The 20,891-nt window shown below is 31.4% G+C and overlaps 1 long non-coding RNA gene and 1 pseudogene across 1 annotated transcript; both read right to left on the reverse strand.

Moving 5' to 3' along the window:
- Window positions 1–2,763: 2,763 nt before the first annotated feature.
- Window positions 2,764–3,928, reverse strand: LOC127264666 (uncharacterized). The gene is made up of 3 exons (XR_007841838.1): window positions 3,644–3,928; window positions 3,472–3,536; window positions 2,764–3,389 (listed from the first exon to the last, which is right to left on the reverse strand). It is a non-coding gene; the product is annotated as an uncharacterized LOC127264666 (long non-coding RNA).
- A 2,871-nt stretch (window positions 3,929–6,799) lies between these two features.
- LOC127264957 (protein THALLO-like) lies at window positions 6,800–15,212 on the reverse strand (annotated as a pseudogene).
- Between the last annotated feature and the right edge of the window lie 5,679 nt (window positions 15,213–20,891).

The raw sequence follows: 20,891 nt of genomic DNA on the forward strand, positions 1-20,891 counted from the left end.
CCACAAAGCGCTATTGAAATGGTATCAAGCACATTTTTCGTTATCTTCAGGGAACTCATGACCTCTGTTTATTTAATTCAAGTGAATCTCGAAATGAATTAACTGGTTATGCTGATGTTGGTTATTTGTCTGATCCGCACAAAGCAAAATCTCAAACTGGCTATTTATTTACATGTGGTGGAACTGCGATCTCTTGGAGATCTGCTAAACAGACGATAATAGCTACTTCTTCAAACCATGCTGAGGTTTTAGCGATTCACGAAGCTAGTCGTGAATGCGTTTGGTTGAGGTCCATGACTCACCATATTCAGAAAAATTGTGGCTTGATTACCGATGATAAATTACCTCCTACAATATTATTTGAAGATAATGCAGCTTGTATAGCTCAATTAAAATGAGAGTATATTAAAGGCGATCAGACAAAGCACATATCTCCGAAGTTCTTTTTCACTCATGATCTTCAAAAAAGTGGTTAAATTAATGTGCAACAAATTCGATCGTCTGAAAATTTTGCAGATTTATTTACGAAGGCGCTACTTACTGCAACATTCAACAAACTGGTGCAAGAAATTGGAATGCGTAGGATGAAAGATATCAAATAAAGTCCAAAACAAGGGGAGCGCATTAATACAAGAATGATGTACTCTTTTTCCTTCACTATGATTTTTTCCCACAGAGTTTTTTCATAATAAAGTTTTAACGAGGCACATTATTTGTATAAAAGCATCCAATGGGGAGTGTTATGTAATATGTACGTAGTACAGACGAAGTGACTGCGTGACACTTTTGTATGCTTTTTCTTTTCCTTCCTATCAAGGTCTCAACACCTATAAATAGACGTTGAATGCTGGAATGATCATATACAAGAAATCACACAAATCCTTTCCCCTCTCTGCATTAGCTGCTCTCTGTCTGCACAACTCCATACTTCATATACATACATTCTAATATAAAATATAATATAATTATAATAATTCCATCTCTCTCTATAATTATACATATATACATAAATATATATACACCTATACACACTTAGCATTATATATATATTTATATAACTACACCCGTACATATATATATATATATTACACTTATTATTATATTATTATTATATAACAAATTCTTAGTTTTTTGAATTTTCTATTGAAGCTTTAGATTGGTAAAAAATGTCCCACAAGAAAAGTATGAACTTAACATTTAGAACATTCATTTTTCTGGTTTGAAATTGTATTGTAAGATTAGACTAATGGTATGTTAGTAAATTAGATAATAGTTTTTAGTTAGTTATCTTATTTATTAGTTGTTAACCTATTCAATCAGTTAGTTTCATTTTTTATTCAATCAATTATTTATATTATATTATTTGGTAAAACAACGGTCTAACAGTTTTTACGTAAAATGACAATCGAAGATATTTATATTTTATTTTTTAAAATATTCAATTGTGTTCTTTTAGATTTAAAAATTAAAAATATTTTGTTATTAGTTAATTGAAATTGTGAAAATATTATAAAATATTTATTTTGATTATTTTTAGATTTAAGAAAAATAATATTTTATCTGTCTCAATTCAAAGTATTCATTTTTTATTTTAGAAAAAATAATTCTACACTAATACTAAAATACTCTTAATTTTTACTTAAATAACTAAAATACCTTTAATTTTTACTTAAATTACAAATATATCATTACACATACAATTGTTTTGTACATAAAATCAAATGACAAAAATGTCAAAAACTCATACACACATCCACTAAATAAAAAAATACTATTACTTTTTAATCTAATATAAAACTCCAAAGGGCAATTTGATTTGGGATAGAGGGAGTACTATATTTTTATTAAAAATATATTAATATTTTTTTTTATTGAAAATAATGTTAAATATAAAATAATAAAATTTTAATATATATATTTATTAATTATTATTTTATTTATTTATGAAAATAGAAATTGAAAATCCTTTTTGAGTTGTTTGTTAAAACAAACAAAAGACCTTGGTGTTATGTATGGCTACAAATTTTCATGTTTTTTTTTTTTTTTTTTTTTTTTTGTCCTTGTTTTTTAGCGTCAATTGAATGATGAGTTTTAGGTGTTATTTAATTTCAGAAACACAAATTGCAATGTATATAATTTTTCTGCATCTGAATCTTGATTATGTAATTGGATATAATGTTTGACTTAGTGTTTTGCTGAACATTGTGAATGGACCTAAATAGTTTGTTTTACCGGGTCTTAGATATTTGCTGCCAATGTGTTTGTTTGGGGATTTGGATTTTGAGTTGGAATTTGAATAGTAAAAATTTTGAATTTGAATAGTTGTATAATGTGATATAAAAATATGTTAATGTGATATTTTGAATGTAAAATTAATTTTTAGTATAATATAAAAAATAAAAAATATATTTTTAATTTGATTTTTTTAAATAAAAAAATAAAATAAATAGTGAATTTAAAATCCAATCCCAAAACATTTGTGTATTCCTTTGGCTTATGTTTCCCAAACTTCCCTGTAGATTTATTGTAGACGGCCATTTGGGCGCGAAGCCACTCCCATAGGGACAACGTCTGACACCTAATTTGTAGGCTTCTTTTCACGGGGCGGAGGGTAACTGGCATTTGACTCTTGCTTTTTTTTTCCTTAGTTAATCTCGTTCTATTCTAATTCCACAATTTTCGCCTCTACACCAACACAAAACCTCCTTTCTCAAGCTTACCGATAGAGCAGGGTGTTTGAGTAAATAATAATAATAATAATAATAATAATAATATAGAGTTTATAAATTTGATTAATATATAGTTCAATGGCCTAATAATGGTACTAGGGTCTTAAAAATATATTTAAAAAAATAGATAATAATTCGGCGCAAGCAGGTCGGAGGTCGGCTGGAGCACCCGGTTCACTCCCTCTCTTCTCTTCTCTTCTCTTCTCTTCTCTTCTCACACTCTCTGCTATCGTCCAATCGGTTCTGCTCAACCTCAAATTTATCTATATAACAAAACCCTTAAGTAATTGGATTAGGCTTTGGTTATATAAATTTGGGCTTAGGCTAAAAAAGTGGTTGGTGAGTGGGCCAAACTAACCTATCAAAAAAAGCCCTCAAACTTGGGCCACGGCCCACTTTTAAAGAGAGAATTGTCACACAACACTCAAATTTCCCTCAAACGACCTGTCCTCTTGACTCTGAATAACCAACCAACCATTCTCTCCCACTCGATTTTTTATTTTTATTTTATTTTATTTTTTCATTTCTTCCCTTCCCTTGTTTTCATGCGAATTCGTACTAGTTCTGAATGTCCCTCCCTAACTAACTTTTACCCACAAAATCAATAACCCTAACCACACCAGGAATGCAAACCACTTCCCAATTCCAATTGCAGAACCGCTGTTGAACAACAAACCGCATATATGAAATCTTTTCTACCACACACAGATAGATTAATTGCAATTTCTCCCCAACTTCTTACCTGAACACAGATCAGATAGACCCTTCAATGCAAGCAATTCGTTCCTCGATAGTAGGGATTCTTTCCTGGAAGACGAAGTAACGTGATTTCACATATAAGGAAGAGAAAGAAAAAACAAAATGGAGAGAAGAAGAGAAGAGGGAAGTAAAAGAAGAAAGCAGAAAGAAGATACCTCGAAGTCGACGGGCACGAAGTGGTTGTCAGATTCCGCGCTCGAAAACACCGCTTTTGCGGATCACTTTTTTCTTCAAAAGGTCCGCCGAAGCCTTCTAAAATGAAGTCGAATTACATTTATTCATTTTTTAATATATATATATATATATATCAATTTCTTAATTTTTTTAACATTGTTCCAGAAAAGTCAATTTGGATTCCAATTTTATTCCAAGGGATGTTTGTGGCATGTTTGGTTTAAATAAAGGGATGGGAGGGAAAAAAAAAAAAAAAAAAAAAAAAAAAAAAAAAAAAAAAGCTAGAGGAAAGAAAGAAAATATTAAAATTGTAATATTATGTTTGCTCTATATAAAAAAAGGGACGAAGAGTGAAGAAGAAAAATAATATTTTTATATTTGATTAGACAAGGGAAAAATCCTTATACTATATAAACAAATAAAAACAAAATATTAAATAAAATTTGATTAATTTATTCATAAAGCATAACACAATTTATTTTTTCTAATATAATAAAAAAAAAACTACATTATAAAGTATTGAAAGAAATAAAAATTCTCTCCTTCAAATTTTCCAAACCGACATTTGATATCAATCTTTGCTCAAAATTCTTGTTGTCAATTATCTATAAAAAGAAATTACGAAAAACTTCTATTAATGTGGGTATATTTTTATATCAGTCTCTCTCCCCCAAATTATGTGTGTGCATATATTTTTTTTTTCATCTTTGTATGGAATCTCTTCTCTTCTCTCTGTATAGAAAATGATAGAGAAAAGTTAGTTGAGAGCTGATCCGTTTTAAAAAAACCCCCTCTGGAGCTAACTTGTACGTGTTTCTCACGCGTCCAAGGCAGAATCGATCTTTACATTCCGAATAACACTCATATTTAACAAATAAATACACACAAACCAAATCAAACCAAGCCAAACATGCCCTTATTTCTAACCGACATAATCAAATCAAATCAAATCATATATTTGTATTGATCTCTCAACTAATGCTGATTTTTAAACTCAATCCCTTTATTAAATTAAATCAAATAATAAAAATACTAAACCATACGATATTTAGACAAAGAATTATTAATAATTAATATAAATAAAGAATTATATATTTCTAATTAATTTTTTATATATATTATCAAATTTTTATAAAAATAACAATAATAGTAATATAAATGAAGAATTATTAATGAACAATTATATTGAAAATGAACAATGCTATATTATTTTTTAATTATATTTTAAATTTTACAATTTTTTATTATATAATCATATTTAATTTAAATTATCTTATTATTTAATACATCAATATTTTTATAATTTATTTTTAAATTTAAAATATTATTTAATTATTTACTAAATTTATTAATCCTATTTAATTTAAATTATCTTATTATTTAATACATCAATATTTCTATAATTTATTTTTAAATTTAAAATGTTATTTAATTATTTACTAAATTATTATTTTAATTATTTTTATATTGTAGCAATCTATTTAATTACTTACATAGTTATATATATATGACTATTAGATAATAAGTCAACAATAAATATATATGATTATTAGATAATAAGTCAACAATAAATATATATGACTATTGTGACAAGCTATTGGTCCTGAGCCAACCTACATATGCAAACCCCATCTTTTATAAAAGAAAAATTTTCAACTATATACTAATAATATATGACATGTCTATACTAATATTTTGATTTCAATCACTATATGCCATATATATATATATATTCTTTTCCAACCTGCACATAAAACAGAAAATGCTTATATAAATACAATACTCAACAAGATAACAATTGGATGTTAATCAGAAGTCAAGATAACAAGCAATTAAAGGTTAGAATACAACCTAATTCAAGTACAACAAGCACATAAAAAATATATATATATATATAAACAATACAAAAAGTTTGGATAAAGCAGCAAAACGCACTGAAAACAGCAACAAGGTCTCTTTCAGGTTTTGATTGTAATTGTAATTGAAATTGAAATAATTATAAACACTTCAAAGATTTGTTTAGGCAAAGAAGCAACAAGATATATTCCACATTGCACACGAAATTGAAGTATAATCACTTAGCAAGACAAAAACTTTAATTGAAACTGAAATGAAAAAACAGCCAGCACTCAAAAATAAATACATCCATGACGAAGGTAAGCTGAATAGCAAATCAAAAGGCTTGAAGCTTCAGTAAAATAATAGTTCCTACTCTAAGTAAGCAGCTGTTGGCAATCAAGTAACCAGTTCGGTTATAGCTTCCAAAACCAAATGAATAGACACAACAGAAAACACTTGGAAATTGCCGATGAATTTAATGTTAAAATAACATAAAAAAACATACTAAGAAACGTTAACTAATATTATATATCCATATAATGAAAAAATAGATAACATGAGGTACATAGCAGCACTAACGTTGAAACTGATAACAAAAAGGATTGAACTTACAAAAGCTATCCGACGAAGAAGACAACGAGAGAGAGAAAGGAGAGAAGCCGATGGAGCGGCGAGAAAGAGAGAGCTTGTGAAAACAAAACGAACAATTAGGATTAGGAGTGAATGAAATTGGATTTGGGGCTAGATTTAAAAGTTAAGCTGGGCTAACCCATCAACTCATGACCCGACCCACGGAGTTGAAATTATTTTCTTAAAATCCCTCTTACCACTTGTGAGGGTGAGCAAGCAGACTTCAACTTAATAAGTGAAATTTCGATATGTTTATACAGGGATTTTTTTAATTTTTAAAATTTTATTTATTTAAATTATGATTTAGTATAATAATTATATATATAAAGCTTATTTTTATAAAGATATGAGGAAGAATAGAAAAGTTTAAAAATATAGTCAAAGGAACAAAACGACATGTATTTTTCTACTAAATTTTATTTTATTTTCAATATTTCATTTATTTATTTTTTTCGCAAAATATTACATTTAATAAATAAGCCATATCACTGCAATTATCTCCATTCCATAGTATTCATTGACGATATACTACAATTTTCAGTATGACTCACCGACAATTTTGAATTGCTTTTCCAAGAGTGAAGTGAAGTGAACGAAGCCATTAAACAACAATTGAGTGATGCTAGAAAATGACGATCAAAAGCATTTAGAAATCAAGCAGACGAGATGAATGAAATAATCTTTTTTTTCCTAAATAATAGTGTACTTGTATAATCCAAAGTTGATTAAACAACAAACTCCTCTTCCAATGTGTCCCAAAATTGCCTATAATTAGACACTACAAATCAAAATGGTTGTAATTAATAATAATATTCAGTTGTATGCCTCCCCCCTCAAAATACACTCTAGAAACCAACGACCAAAGCACATCACTCGAAATAAGCCTGCTTCGCATGAACTGGTTAAATATAAATAGGTCGATAGATAGGTGGTGTGGTGTGGTGTCATGGAAACAAACCAGGCAGCCACCTGGGCTAGCTGTTGAATCTGATGCTGCGGCTTATTCTTGTGTTGATGCCCGTTGTTTCTCCCCCGTAAGGACCTGCGGGCTTCCGTACCTCGCGATCCTGTCCTTTCCTGCGCACTTCTGCTTTCTTGTGCTTCAACTGAGTGTGTGAGAGAGAGAGAGTTCAGTTCATGTTATATAGGAATTTGGCAGCAATGAGGTTCTGAACCATATCCTAGATACATGCATACATACATACGTACATACATGCACACAAATGCATCTATACAGGGGCAGGGAGATGGTACCTTGTATTTCTTCCTAGGATTCTTGGTCAGCTTCTTGCGGGCGCGAGTTAAGCCCCTATTCTTCTCAATCTGGACAAATTTACAACCGAAGACAAGGATAAGTAGATCGCACAGGTAATATATACATACATATATATATATATATCCTCTTCCAAACATGACCATACCTGATGTGTGATCAGCCGCTTCCCATCAACTGTTTCTGGCAATGATGGAACTTCCGGAGTTCTGTTCAAATTAACAAACATATGGGTGAGCGCATGATTTATACTTCAAATAGAAAGGACTACTAAGGGCAAGTAAAGAATAGTTGATGCAAAAAATAATTATAAGTGAACAACTTTCATACACACTACACAACATGAATGTGCGGTCAGTGTTTAGCAAGCCAAGTGTTTAACATTCCATTTGTATATACCTTGAATACTTGTTAGATTTTGCAGTGAGCTTTGCGGCATGCTGTTGCTCCACTTGTTTGTAGAATTCCAGATCAGAATCATCATCATCCTCATTTCCATCATTGACGTCACCAGCCCCATCGCTGGAGAGGTCAGCACTCTCATCATTTCCCTCATCCCCAGCAGATCCAATCCCAGCTCTTGCCAAAACTCGCAGCTCATGCTTTCTCCGCCTTTCTCAAATATCATCTCGTTTCGGTATATCATCATCACCCGATATAACCTTCACATATTATGTAAGACAGCAAATATTATATAAGACAGCTGGTAAGATTCACTTCCTAGAACTAGATGACCCAAAAACTTTAGGCGTGCAAACAATTACTTAAACATAAGGGAATCAGAGATACTGGGAAGGTGCATCATTACATGTAAATTGCTGTTAGTTTCATAAGTTCAACATCATCCATATTCTGTTGTTCGGCTTTTATTTGCTAAAATGACCACAATCATCCAATATTTTTAATACACCGACAGGCGTAGCATATATCAAGTTGAGATGAAAAGCATATCACAAACAGAAAATAAATTGAATATGGCCTTACCATATATGATTATTGAGTTGCTTTGAAGATCAAATTAAACAAAACCATATCTTACAAAGTAAAGTTCTTTTGAAGCACAATACCTTGCGTTTCTTTGTTTGAAGAGCCCGTTGCTGGGAAATTTTGCTTGAATGTGACGATTTTGTATCTATTTCCATGGGCTCATCAACAAAATCATCGAATGTCTCATGTTGTCTGGGAATGCAATTTAGATTTAAGAGAAGCATTTGATGATGACATGTACACAAAATATCTGAGAATATGACAATTGTATAGGTAATAGACACCTGTTTGCAATTTGTTGGTCTCTAGATTTAGCAGTCTTTCTTACAAATGAACTAAAAACACCCTTCAGCTGCAGTTTCTCCTCTAGGGATTCTCTTATTTTTAACATTTCCTTGCTCTGTGATCCTATTTGTTTATCCTGCCATAAAATAATGTAACCAATCAAAGTAAGTCTTTAAACATGACACTGCTAGAGGAAAGGAAACAACAGGAACAGGGGCACACATAGGGGGGAAAAGGTGGGAATTCAAACGTACTTCATTCTTGTGCTTCAATTCGATACTTGAATCCTTTATCGTATTCAGCTCAGCCGCTTTGGAGGACTAATGAATATGCATACAATATTTTAAGATGAGGTTATAATAACACAAAAAACAAAAGCAATGTGCTAGTACCTCAAGAGCGGGCTGTTTTTCAGAAGAGGCTGTGAAGAATAAATGATCATTGGTCAAGGACATGGGCCCAATTCTAGCAGTCTCTTCAACTAAGTTACTATCAGCAACATTATCCACATCCTGTTTCAAAATATCTTCCAGGTGGATAGGAAGATTCTTGTCCATTTCTTTCACCTACACCACAAAAGAACAGGAAACAGTTGTCAAAGATTTTTGATGGAATCTTACTGTCAATGGCAAAAGATCAGATCTTCAAGAATGAATGTTGTTAATGAAAAGACTGATATAGAAAGACCTAAGCTGTCCAGTTTCAACTTTTCCACATCCCAGACATTAACTGCTATTTCCAGCAAACCCTGGCAACTAACAAGTCATTGGCAATTGAAATTCATGGTATCTAACTACAAGCAAACAACAAATCCCATGATGAAACAATAAGTTGCATATCCTACTAATGTCTAAAATAACATTTTGGGAAAATCTTCATCATGAGGGCATATAAGTCTGAATAAAAGAATCATAGAAGAAGAATGAAAAGACAGTGAGAAGACAAAAGGTTTGATTGCTATGTTCTGTAATATTGCAGTTGTAAAACAACACAACACAATGAAATTAAAACAATAACCTTATCCAGTAGGCTCTTTATCTCCACTAGTCGTGAAACAACTGGATGATCACGTACTGGCTGCCCTTCAGACTTAAGAAGAAGATAGAAGGTTATGGCCTGGCACAAGGATTCCAACAGAAGTTGCTTTACCTCCATATAGTGCATCCCTCCCTTCGCATCTTTTTTTTCCCTAACCTTTAGAGAAAGTGATAGCTATTATTAGAATGTATTCCACAAGGATGGTTAACAAAACAAGATTCAATGAACTAATAAGCATATAATTTTCTCAATCCATAAGTCAAATGGATACGGAACATTGAGGTTATAACTAACATACTGCTAATTCTTAATCACAGTCAATTGGGGTAACTGAGGTTTCAGCAAATATTGTTTAACTGGCAATGTAAATGAAAGTTAATGCAACACTTTCACTTTATAAAAGAGATGGCAACCCAACCCAACCAAACATACACCTATGCAGCAATTGGATTTTCTTTTTCTGTTTGCAAAATAAGATATCCAAATACTTGAGCTTGTTTCAAATGTGTGTTAGGTCACAATATCTGTCAAATAAAAGTACCCCCTGAAGAAATTGCTTCTTAGTATACAATTCAACTTCAAGGCACAACAAAAAGTAAAAAAGATCAACTATGACAGCTATTAGTACTTTACCCAGAGGTGGGGAACTACACAACAAAATTCTAACTTAGTTGCATGGTGAGTTGGTGACAAACATTTAATATGGCTGACTTGTTTATTCAATTAAAAATCTTGAAAAAATATGCCCAATAAGGAATCATCACCATTTGTAATCGATAAAGTAGAAAGGGCCAATAATATCAATCGCACTGTGCAACAACAAACTTGAAGAAAGGCAGATACATCAATTTTAGAAACAGACAGATAATGATCAAATAAACTTAGAAAACAAAACACAATATTAATAATTCTAAATTATCTTGAAGTAGATGTTATTAATGAAATAGTTGTTACTTAATCTGTTACATTACAAAAGCAAGAAGCAAAGAACGCATTATATAAACTTATGGAAAACTACCTTATCCACAAATGGGTTAACCTTGTTTTCAAGTTGCTCAAGTGCATCACTCAGCTCCCACAAAAGGCCAATTAATTCCGGAGCAGAACTGTACATAAAACCACGATACAACTGTTGAGAAGCAGTAAAGAAAATTGATGGAGGCAGGAAGATGTATAAATCAAAAGAAAAATAATAATCATCGCAAACTAAAACAAGATGCCATCACACAGCCACACGCCAATTATCAGATACTAACCACATTTATGCCATTTTCAGTTTAATATAACAAACAATAAAAAGTAAAAGGTAGTAAATATCAAGTTAGACAGAAAAGAAGTGTTAACTCAACAAAATAATACCTGCACAGAAAATTTTCAAACAATGGTGTCTCAATGTTATACCTGTTCATAATTGAGTGTAAAATTATTTGTGCAACCAAATTATACCAGTCCAAATCCAGTGCATAATAGAACCCATACATTTATGAGAAATACAAGTTTGGGTTTGGAAATGTCTTCTTACTCAACATATTTGTCAGAAGTTCATATGAATCCACATCATTATTTACATTATAAAAATCACATCTCTTTTCACAATTCTTAGTAAAAAAACAAGTGAACAAAATGATAATAACTCACACAAAAGCTCATCGAAATATACAGTTTCAAATAGCAACTTAAGTCAGATATATGGGTGCTAATGTTCCCCCTGTTGCATGGCATGGCACAACACGACTCTGTATCAAATACAGTAAATGCATACTAGCTAGTGGTATAATTTTCATTATTATCCTAAAGATATTTATCTAATATAGGAAAAAAAAATGGACAATGAATTTCTTATAAGGCAAGAAAAAAATAGAAAGGGAAGAAAAAATAGATACTTGCCTAGCAATGAAAACAAGAATGGGGAATATAAGGAAACCTTAGGAAGAAAACAAATAAACTTTACAAAGATTAAAAAAAAAAAAAAAAAAAGATGGTTTACAGTCAAGATTTCTATACTTTGCTACACTATTAAAAAACGATGATTATTAGATGAAAAATTATCAGTATCAAAAAATAAAATAAAATAAAAGGTGGGCAGTGTCATGATGTGTGCTTGGATCAAGGAGTATGCCAAAAGTGCACTAAAAAAGGTCCAGCATTGCAGCACATGCCTCACACAAATATAAGTTAGATCTCTCTTAATTCACATAAATGATGCAACAAACAATGAAATGAATATCAAGATAATAAAAGGGAAACTGACCTGTAAACCACATCCATTTGCTCTTCTTTAGTTAAAGCATTTAAATCTTTCTCAACCCTCTCATATGCCATTGCATCTTCGTCTTTATTTCCCTTTTCAAATGATACTTTTGATGTGAGCTTTCCACGATCCAAAAGTTCCTGTATTATGCCATAAGAAATGTTAAGAAGAGCAATTAGAGACATGTCTTTTCAAATTCCAAGAATCTCCATTATGAAAGCACTATTTTTGATAAGATGAGTCACTTTATAGAATATATATTTAACCTCAATTGTGGGTTCCTGATCAGCCTCGTCTTGACTGTTATCGTCAAGACCAAAGTCTTCCATGGATAAAACTTTTGCTTTTTCACTTTGCAATTTCAACACCTCTGCCTCCTCCTCAGCTGCGTCCTCATCATCGCTAGATTGTGGCTTACATCAGAATAAATAATATATTTTAAAGCAAGTCCAATAATAAATTTGAAATCCAAACAAAAAAAAATCAAAATGCATTTGAAGCCTCGGCTAAGTGGTTAGATAAGTTTGTTAAGGGCAACATCAGTACCATCAATTATATAGTAAATCCAATAGAACGGTATTGCCATTATGTTCAGTTCTCCAACAATTTATATATATATATATATAAAATCAGAATTAACTGTGTAAAAGTATGAAAATGCTTGAGAAAAGTTCTGTCATATATACATATATATAAGAAGGTACAAAAATAGCAAGATGATGCAATAACTGATACTGAAAATGAATGAGCAATTTTACAGAGTAATCTATTTGGTCTCCATGCAACAAAAAGCTAGGTATTAAAATCATAAGCTATTTTGTTCTTGACCAAAGCTACAAGCCTAGCTTCAGGTACCTATGGTTTGAAGATTATGCAAAATAAACCTTGGTCTAATGGTAATTGAATAGTTTCTGTGAGCTCAATACTTAACAATATTCCCTTTACCTCATACGAGTAACCCATGGCCTTCAATAATTGGTAGGGTGTTGCACATATTGAAGCATTGAACACCTTCCAAATTCACTTAAGTGCTTATAGGAAATGACAGTACTATTTCATCAAATAAATATACTCCACCGAGATTAAAGTATATGCAATTTAGGTCGTGCCTTATACAAAAAGGCCACTTGGCCTTGAAAATGCATTATTCTCCAAAACCTTACCTCATAATCGACATCAGCACCATACATATCTTTTTTTCTGCCCCAAACAACCCTTTCTTGCTCCTCTTCTTCAGCATCGTCAAGCATTTCATCCTCGGGCCCACCAAATTTGGCTTGCAGATACTTTTGTGTCCTTGTAACTACATCAAACATAGTTCAGTTGGATGAGAAACCAAGAAAGTGCGCTGTAAGTCTAAGGATATTCCTGCTACAAGGCCTTTAATAAGTAGAATCACATATGAAAATACATTACATTAAATGATAAGCATCCCCACCCAGCTGTTAAAGAGTCATTTAAACCTATTATCATCATGAAAATGAACTAAAACTTATAAACTTAACACCTCTACATTGTTGTAGCCCCATATAGTGCACCTCTTATGCATTGCAGTCCAAGTTAATGTAAAGATAAGGAGCAATATCATTTTACTATCCAATCCAAACTAGAAAATTCAATCCGCTTACTTTTCAGCCATAAATCTATCTTCCTCCTACAAGAACATGATAACAAGAAAAATGGAATGACAAAGAAATGAAACTTGATAAAGCAATATACAATGTTAAATTAACATTTCCTAAACTCTTAACAATAGAAAGTATCAGAGAATATTCAAAAAGTAACATACGTTTCTCATACTTTTGGCAGCCAGGCCCTTTGGTGGCTCATCATCGTCAATGCCCTCATCTTCATCATCCACATCGTCATCTTCATCTTTATCATCCTAGGCAACAGGAAACCCAAGAATGGAAAGAAACAAAACATCAACTAGTATTTCATCAGATAAAAATGATAAGAAGAATAAAACTAATCCATGCTTGTTCATAACCAGGGTTCCCACTTAAAAATGAATTTTAAGATTAAATAGGAATTTCTCTTTATTTGGCATTTTCTTCTCTAATATAGTTCCCAAAACAGATACACTGAGGGGGAAAAAAAAAACCTCAGTTTCCAGAGATAATTAAACTATAGGGTACAACAACTCAAATGAATGAATTGCTGCCGTCAAATGATTTAGAGAAATAATCTATGTCTACACTCAACAGAGAAAATGGGGCAAAGAATATAGAAGGTAATACAACCTCGAAGTCAAGCACTGGCTGTTCATTATCATCATCAGAGTCTTCCATGCCTTCATTCATGTTCAGGGGAACAACATCTCTATTCTTGTGAACTATAAGGAAATTGACTCAGAATTGGACATGATAATGGATTAGAAATGGACAGGGAATGCAGAAAACGAGATTAGAACTTTATAATTTCATAAAGGATGTATACTTCAAAGTAAATATACACATACAGGCATCAATTTCGTCATTCATCATGTCACCATCCGCGCCAAATTGGGTAGACTTGTTCTTCACAAGACTATTATTTCCTTCCGTCTTCTTGTACTTTCCTCCCTTTCTCCCCATGATTATTTGTCTCAATAGCTACTAAAACCTAAATCAAAAAATTCTCTTTGAGTATAGAAACAACTTTAAATGGCCACATGCAAAAACATAAATCATATATCACAGTCTAAGCAATTTAAAATTCTCAAAACATCTTGTGTTCCTTTGGCTTATGTTTTCCAAACTTCCCTGTAAATTTACTGTAGACGGTCCTTTGGGCGCGAAGCCACTCCCATAGGGACAACGTCTGACACCTAATTTGTAGGCTTCTTTTCTTTTTTTTTTCCCCTTTTTCCCTTTCCTATTTCACTTACCAAACAAAACCTCCCGAAATCTACTCACCAACGTCACAGGGCGGAGGGTAAGTGGCATTTGACTCTTGCTTTCATTCCTTAGTTAATCTCGTTCCATTCCAATTCCACAATTTTCGCCTCTACACCAACACAAAACCTCCTTTCTCAAGCTTACCGATAGAGCAGGGGAATCTTGCTCGTCGACTGGGAACCAAAGGTCGGCGGCAAGATGTCGTTATTGAACGGCATACTTCACCGGGCGGTGGCGCAGGAAATTGGATGGAGACGCAGAAGAAGAAGAAAAAGGAGGAAAAAAAACAAAAAAAACAAAAAAACAGAGCAAAAGAGAGAGATAGCGAGAGGAAGAGGGAAGAACTTACGCCGGCGTTGTAATCGTGCATGTTGTAGGGCACAAATTGGAAGTAAAATAAATATTTTATAATAATATATAATTAAAAATATCATATATTTATGAAAATTAATAATACTAATATTAATAAATAATTACTAATAATATACTCCCTCCGTCCCACATAATTTGCCATATTTCCTATTTTCGTCCGTTCCACTTTGTCTTTTCTATTTTGAAAATATAATTATATACTTTCGCATTTTAAATTTTAAATTTTATAATTTTCTTAATTTTAATTAAACTATTTAGTTATCTTAGTCTATAATTATTTTTACAAAATAATAATTATTTTTACTAATACACTTTTTAATTATTTACTAATTATACTTTACCTAAATTTCCGTGTAAACGGTAATATACCCATATTACATAGGACGAACGGAGGGAGTACTAAATAATAATATTATAGTACTACTTTTTTATTCATATTTATTTTTTGTAATTATATTATTATTATTTAATACATCAATATTTTTATTTTTTATTTAATTTAAATTATTTTTTATTAAATTATAAATTCATATCAAGTCAATCATTACCTATCAAATCATTATATATCAAAACTCTTTAAATTTAAATAAAATCAAATATAAATTTTTACAAAAAAAAAAAAAAATCAAATTCAAATCAAAATCAAACCAAATATTCAGGACCGCACCCTTTGTTTATGAATCAAAATATAGTCACACTAGGCTAACCATGTGTGACAAGTGATCTAAGTAGGCTTTGTATGATTGAATAAAGGGAATCTACATATTGATAACTCTTTGTATAGTTTTTTAAATTAGATAGTTTATAAAAGCATAATGTTACCTAAAAGATTGTGATTTTTATTCCTTTATAAGCATTAAGCCATTAACTAATTTTTTTGAATTATCTGGTCGAGAAACTTGTTACCATCGGTTTTCTGCAGTCACGATGCCAAAACTATTAGATCGGAAGGGCAGAAGACTAAAAAAAAAAAAAAATGGTTAGTATAAAAATTTTAATCTAAAAATTAAAAAATAGAATAATTAAAATAGATTTTTTAAAAAAAGCTGAATATATATTAGAAAATATAGAAATTTACCAAAAAAACAAATGACAAACAAATTTTTTTATATACAAACAAAATACAAGAGAAAACTTTAGTATACTTATAAAAACAAACTATTTCAATCACTACAGAACAAATAAATACCTGATTAAATTAATTTAAAATACATTTATAAATTCTAAAATAAAAACAAAAATCCATGTACGACGGAACAAGATAAATATAATAGCAATTAAAAATTAAAAATAAAAAAAAAATGAAAACTTGAATATACTGATATATACATACCCAATCGCAGTCAGTCAATCGGCCCCAAATCCACTCCAATGAAAACAAGAGCAGGCTGCGCAGCAATGGCCGGCGACGGGCGAGTGGCGATGACGAGCTCAGTGCCGGCAGCGAAGGCGGGCGAAAAACGGCAGCGAGGAGCAGGCAAGACAGACACAGATACTAACCCGGAGTCGAGAGAAGAATCGCCATCCTTTGCCTTAATTTTACCTTTTATTATAAGTTTTATTCAATTCAATTATCAATTGGGCCAAATTAAAATATTATTACAGGCCCAAAAAAATTTAAACCCACAATATATTAATAAATCCTAATTTATTCACTCTTGGCCCATTTTACCTTCTTCAATCCGCAATTCGTCCGCAAACCGGTTCTTTCTCTGTGATTAAAACTCTGCAATTATCAATGTCGGTTCGGGGTTCTGCGAGGCAGAATCGGGACTTTTTAAAAAAAATGGACTAAGTCAAAGTGGTATTTAAAATTTTAAACCCCAAAATAGTTTTCAAAACTATTATATTTATATATTATAATAGTTTTCAAAACTTTTTATATCTAAAATGATATATCTCAAGAATTCTTATTTTGTCTGTCAACTACCTTGTACCGTCTCTGGAGCCGCAATTAGTATAAGGAAATTATAGGAGTTCTCAAAACTAATTGGTAATGTAAGAGGTTTGAAATTTTATTTTATTTTATTTTTTTTATGAAAAAGTAGTATAAAAACTCTTATATATTTTTATTATAGGAGTTTTAAGAACTTCTATACTTTTAATCTCAATTTTCTCCCCCTCCCACGATTTTTTTGCATTCCAAACTTTCTGTATGCTAAGTTCGTTCATGTTAATTCCTGAAGCAAAAATTTTGCTAAAAAGGTCTATTTCAGGTATTATTTGTTTGACTAAATTATTTTATAGTTTTCATATAATATTTTGTTTTATATTGTTCGTAGGCAATATTCTGTCTTGCATTGTATTTATTGTTGGATTACAAATTTATTTTTATATGATATTTATTTTTGCATTATTTTTAATAACTTAATTGTTTAGTGATTATGTTTTTGTTTGTAATTTTATAACATCTTAGGTGTTTATTTGTATTATTTGTAAGGTTTATATATATTATTTAAATGCATAATGTATTTATGTCTATTTCTTATCTTAATATTTTTATACTCCCTCCGTCCCGAAACAAGGGTGGCGTTTGTTTTTTGCACGTAGATTTTTGAATATTAGTATTATAATGAATTCTAGTGAAAAAGGATGAAAATACCCCTATTAGTATTGTGTAATCTAAAAGTAATGATATTTGTGTAATATAGTGTAAGTTGGAAGGGTATTTATTATATTAGGTAGGTAGTACAATTACTAAATTAGGAAATGGTAACCTTGTTTTGGGACGGACAAAAATGGAAAATGGCAACATTTCAATGAGGCGGATGAAATATATGGCTTATTTTTATAATATATTAATTTTATTCTTATTAGTATTTATTTAATATATATTTTTTTACAAAAACAGATGACGAGTAGTGGCCAGAGCAATATTGATATTCTGCTATATCGGGATGGTAACATTATACGAAAGTCGGATACAATAGAATATGATTGTGATCCACAGTGTATGACCGTTGTTCGGCGAGATAGTACATTTGAAGATTTAGAAAGTTTGATTAACAATTTGACTGGAAAAAGTCGGATGCAATATTCTCTGATTTTGAAAATGTCTTATAATTAGACGAATGGACAACATAATCAGGGAATGAGGCTTATTACTATGAATGGCTTCAATATGCAGCATTTCTTAAATCCAGAAAATAGTTATCAATGTTTGGAGTTGTTTGTTGAATTTCAACTGAATGAAACAAGTGCGGTTGTAGAGACAACATATGTGAATCCCAACACAAAGCTTGAGCAAACAGACGATGATATACATGTATTAGATGCAGATTGTCAAGGAGTTGGAGAAGATAAATCTAGTGAATCAGAATCAATTTCATGCTCAAATGATGAAATGGAGATATATGGAAACTGTGAAAAAAGGGGTTGTGGATGCTATTGCATTATGGAAAGAGTCAGGGCCATCGGGATCTCCTAAGACAGGTACAATTCTACATTCAGGTAGTCAAAATGAATATCAATCGATCGAATATTTTTAGAAGTTTCCCGATGAGGAGTTTCAATAAGATACATATGGCACTCTTAATCGTAGATGAGATGTTTACACAAAAATTAACGGTGCTCTTATTTCTGAGATGGTATTCAAAGATAAAAAACATATGCAAATGACCGTTAAGGATTATTCAATTCGTGTGGTTGGTAGGGAATATATTGTGACAAAGAGAAATTCGTGGCCGACATCGATTTTGCCTAAAATATGTATGTTCTAACTTCAACCAATACGTTAAAGATGTAAGACTGAAGGATATATGTTGGAGGGCAGGGGCATCCATTGATCCATTGGAGTTTAATGAAACAATGGCGGCCATTCAACTTCTAAATCAAGCAGCTTATGATTGGCTTAACAGAATTGACAAGAGCAAATGGGCCATTGCATATGATGAAGGGAACAAAACACAAAAATTACAATAATAATTTTATTAATTTCTACGTTAATATCTCCGCCAACCAAACTCACCAATGTATTTTCCAAACCAACAATCAAACAAAATAGAACGAAGGGAAGAAAATTTTGAAAATCAATTACCATTGAGGAGCGGCACCAACGGCAGTGGTAGAGAATCGCAGAAAGAAAATCGCAGAAGAAAACCCTAAAGAATTGTAGAAGAAACCGTCGAGGGAGATTTAGGGCTTGAATGATATTTGTTTTTATTTTTAATAAAAATATTTGTAGTAGTTTTTAAAAATACTATATTTAATAATTTAAAAGTTTTAAAAACTTCTAAACTTAAAAGTTTAAGAGTTTTGAAAACTACTACTCCCTCCGTCCTAAATAAGGTGCAATATTTGCTTTTGGCACGGATTTTTAGGTGGGTAGTATTAAGTATGATAATTTAGAAATTAGGTGATGTGATTGAGAGAGAAATATATTTTATTTTTTTATTTGGATGATGTGAGGGGATAAAGTATGGGGTAGAGATTAAGTATAATTAATTATTTTCTATTTTAGAAATGTTGTAGGGTGTTTGGAACATACCAAAAAGAAAATATTGCAGGGTGTTTGGGACGGAGGGAGTACAATATATAAATATAGTAATTTTGAAAACTTCTTTGGGGGCTAGAATTTTAAATGTGAGTTTGACTTAGGCCTTTTTTTTTAAAAAAAAGCCCCAGAATTCGGGGGGGCTAAACGCTAAAATTTGAAGTATGATGTCTGCTCATAGGGTTTTGTTCGTTGGCTCGCTACATCCGCCACTGGTTATCTGTTACCAATGATTGAGGCTATGACTACTCCACTAATTTTGCATTTTTATTCGTTAATTATTCTGTGATATTGTTGATTATTTTCTTCAAAAGTACAAATTTTATGATATGTATATAGGTTGCAAGCTCATCATATGAAAGGTATTTACCACTGCTGTTATAGACCCGAATACTCCACTTATTCTACTGAAAAATGTTGGATCATGGACTTTCCCTAAAGTAATCCACGTTGATCCCATCAAGTGGACGTACAAGAAAGTACATAAGTTTCCTTTATGTTATATCTTTTTGGGATCTCTAATATACACTACAAAAAAATAACATATTTATAACGAAAATTAGGGACGGGTGACATTAGCTACGAGAAATTTATGGATGAAATTTAATAAATCTCATCCCTATTGTCATTAGTAACTGACAAAGTGATTTTAGAGATGAACATTTTTCATTACAAAAATATTATTTTCTTGTAGTGATAATTCATTTGGAAACTGAATTCTTATATAACTTCGTATCTCATTGCAGTTTATTTGCAGCCCATGAGTGCCTCCCCGTAGTTTCTTGGAAGAATGAGCATGTTTGTCCATGGATCTATTTGTACCTGGATTGATAAGCGAATTCCATGGTATTGGATTTATACTTTTGTGTATTACATGTTTAGTTTTGTTGTTGGATATTTTATGTAGTTGTTTGGTGTGTACTTGACATGGTTGTCGGGGGAGTATATATGTATTAATATTTTTGACATATGTTGGAACATCGTAGAATCGGTGTCATTTTGTAGGTTTCATAGAAGCTAGTGATATATACGTTGATATTAGTCTCTTGAGTGGGTTGCGATGAGGTGGCAATGGTGGTTGGAGTCTGTTGTGTTCCATAAGTTGTAGAGGTTGTGATGGGCATGAGATAAATGTGGTAGCTTCATCTTCTTCTTGTTGCTGTTGGATGACTTTGTCATAAGC

Source organism: Andrographis paniculata, unplaced genomic scaffold (genome assembly GCF_009805555.1).
Source record: "Andrographis paniculata isolate CXL003 unplaced genomic scaffold, ASM980555v1 Contig71END, whole genome shotgun sequence".
Classification (NCBI taxonomy): domain Eukaryota; kingdom Viridiplantae; phylum Streptophyta; class Magnoliopsida; order Lamiales; family Acanthaceae; genus Andrographis; species Andrographis paniculata.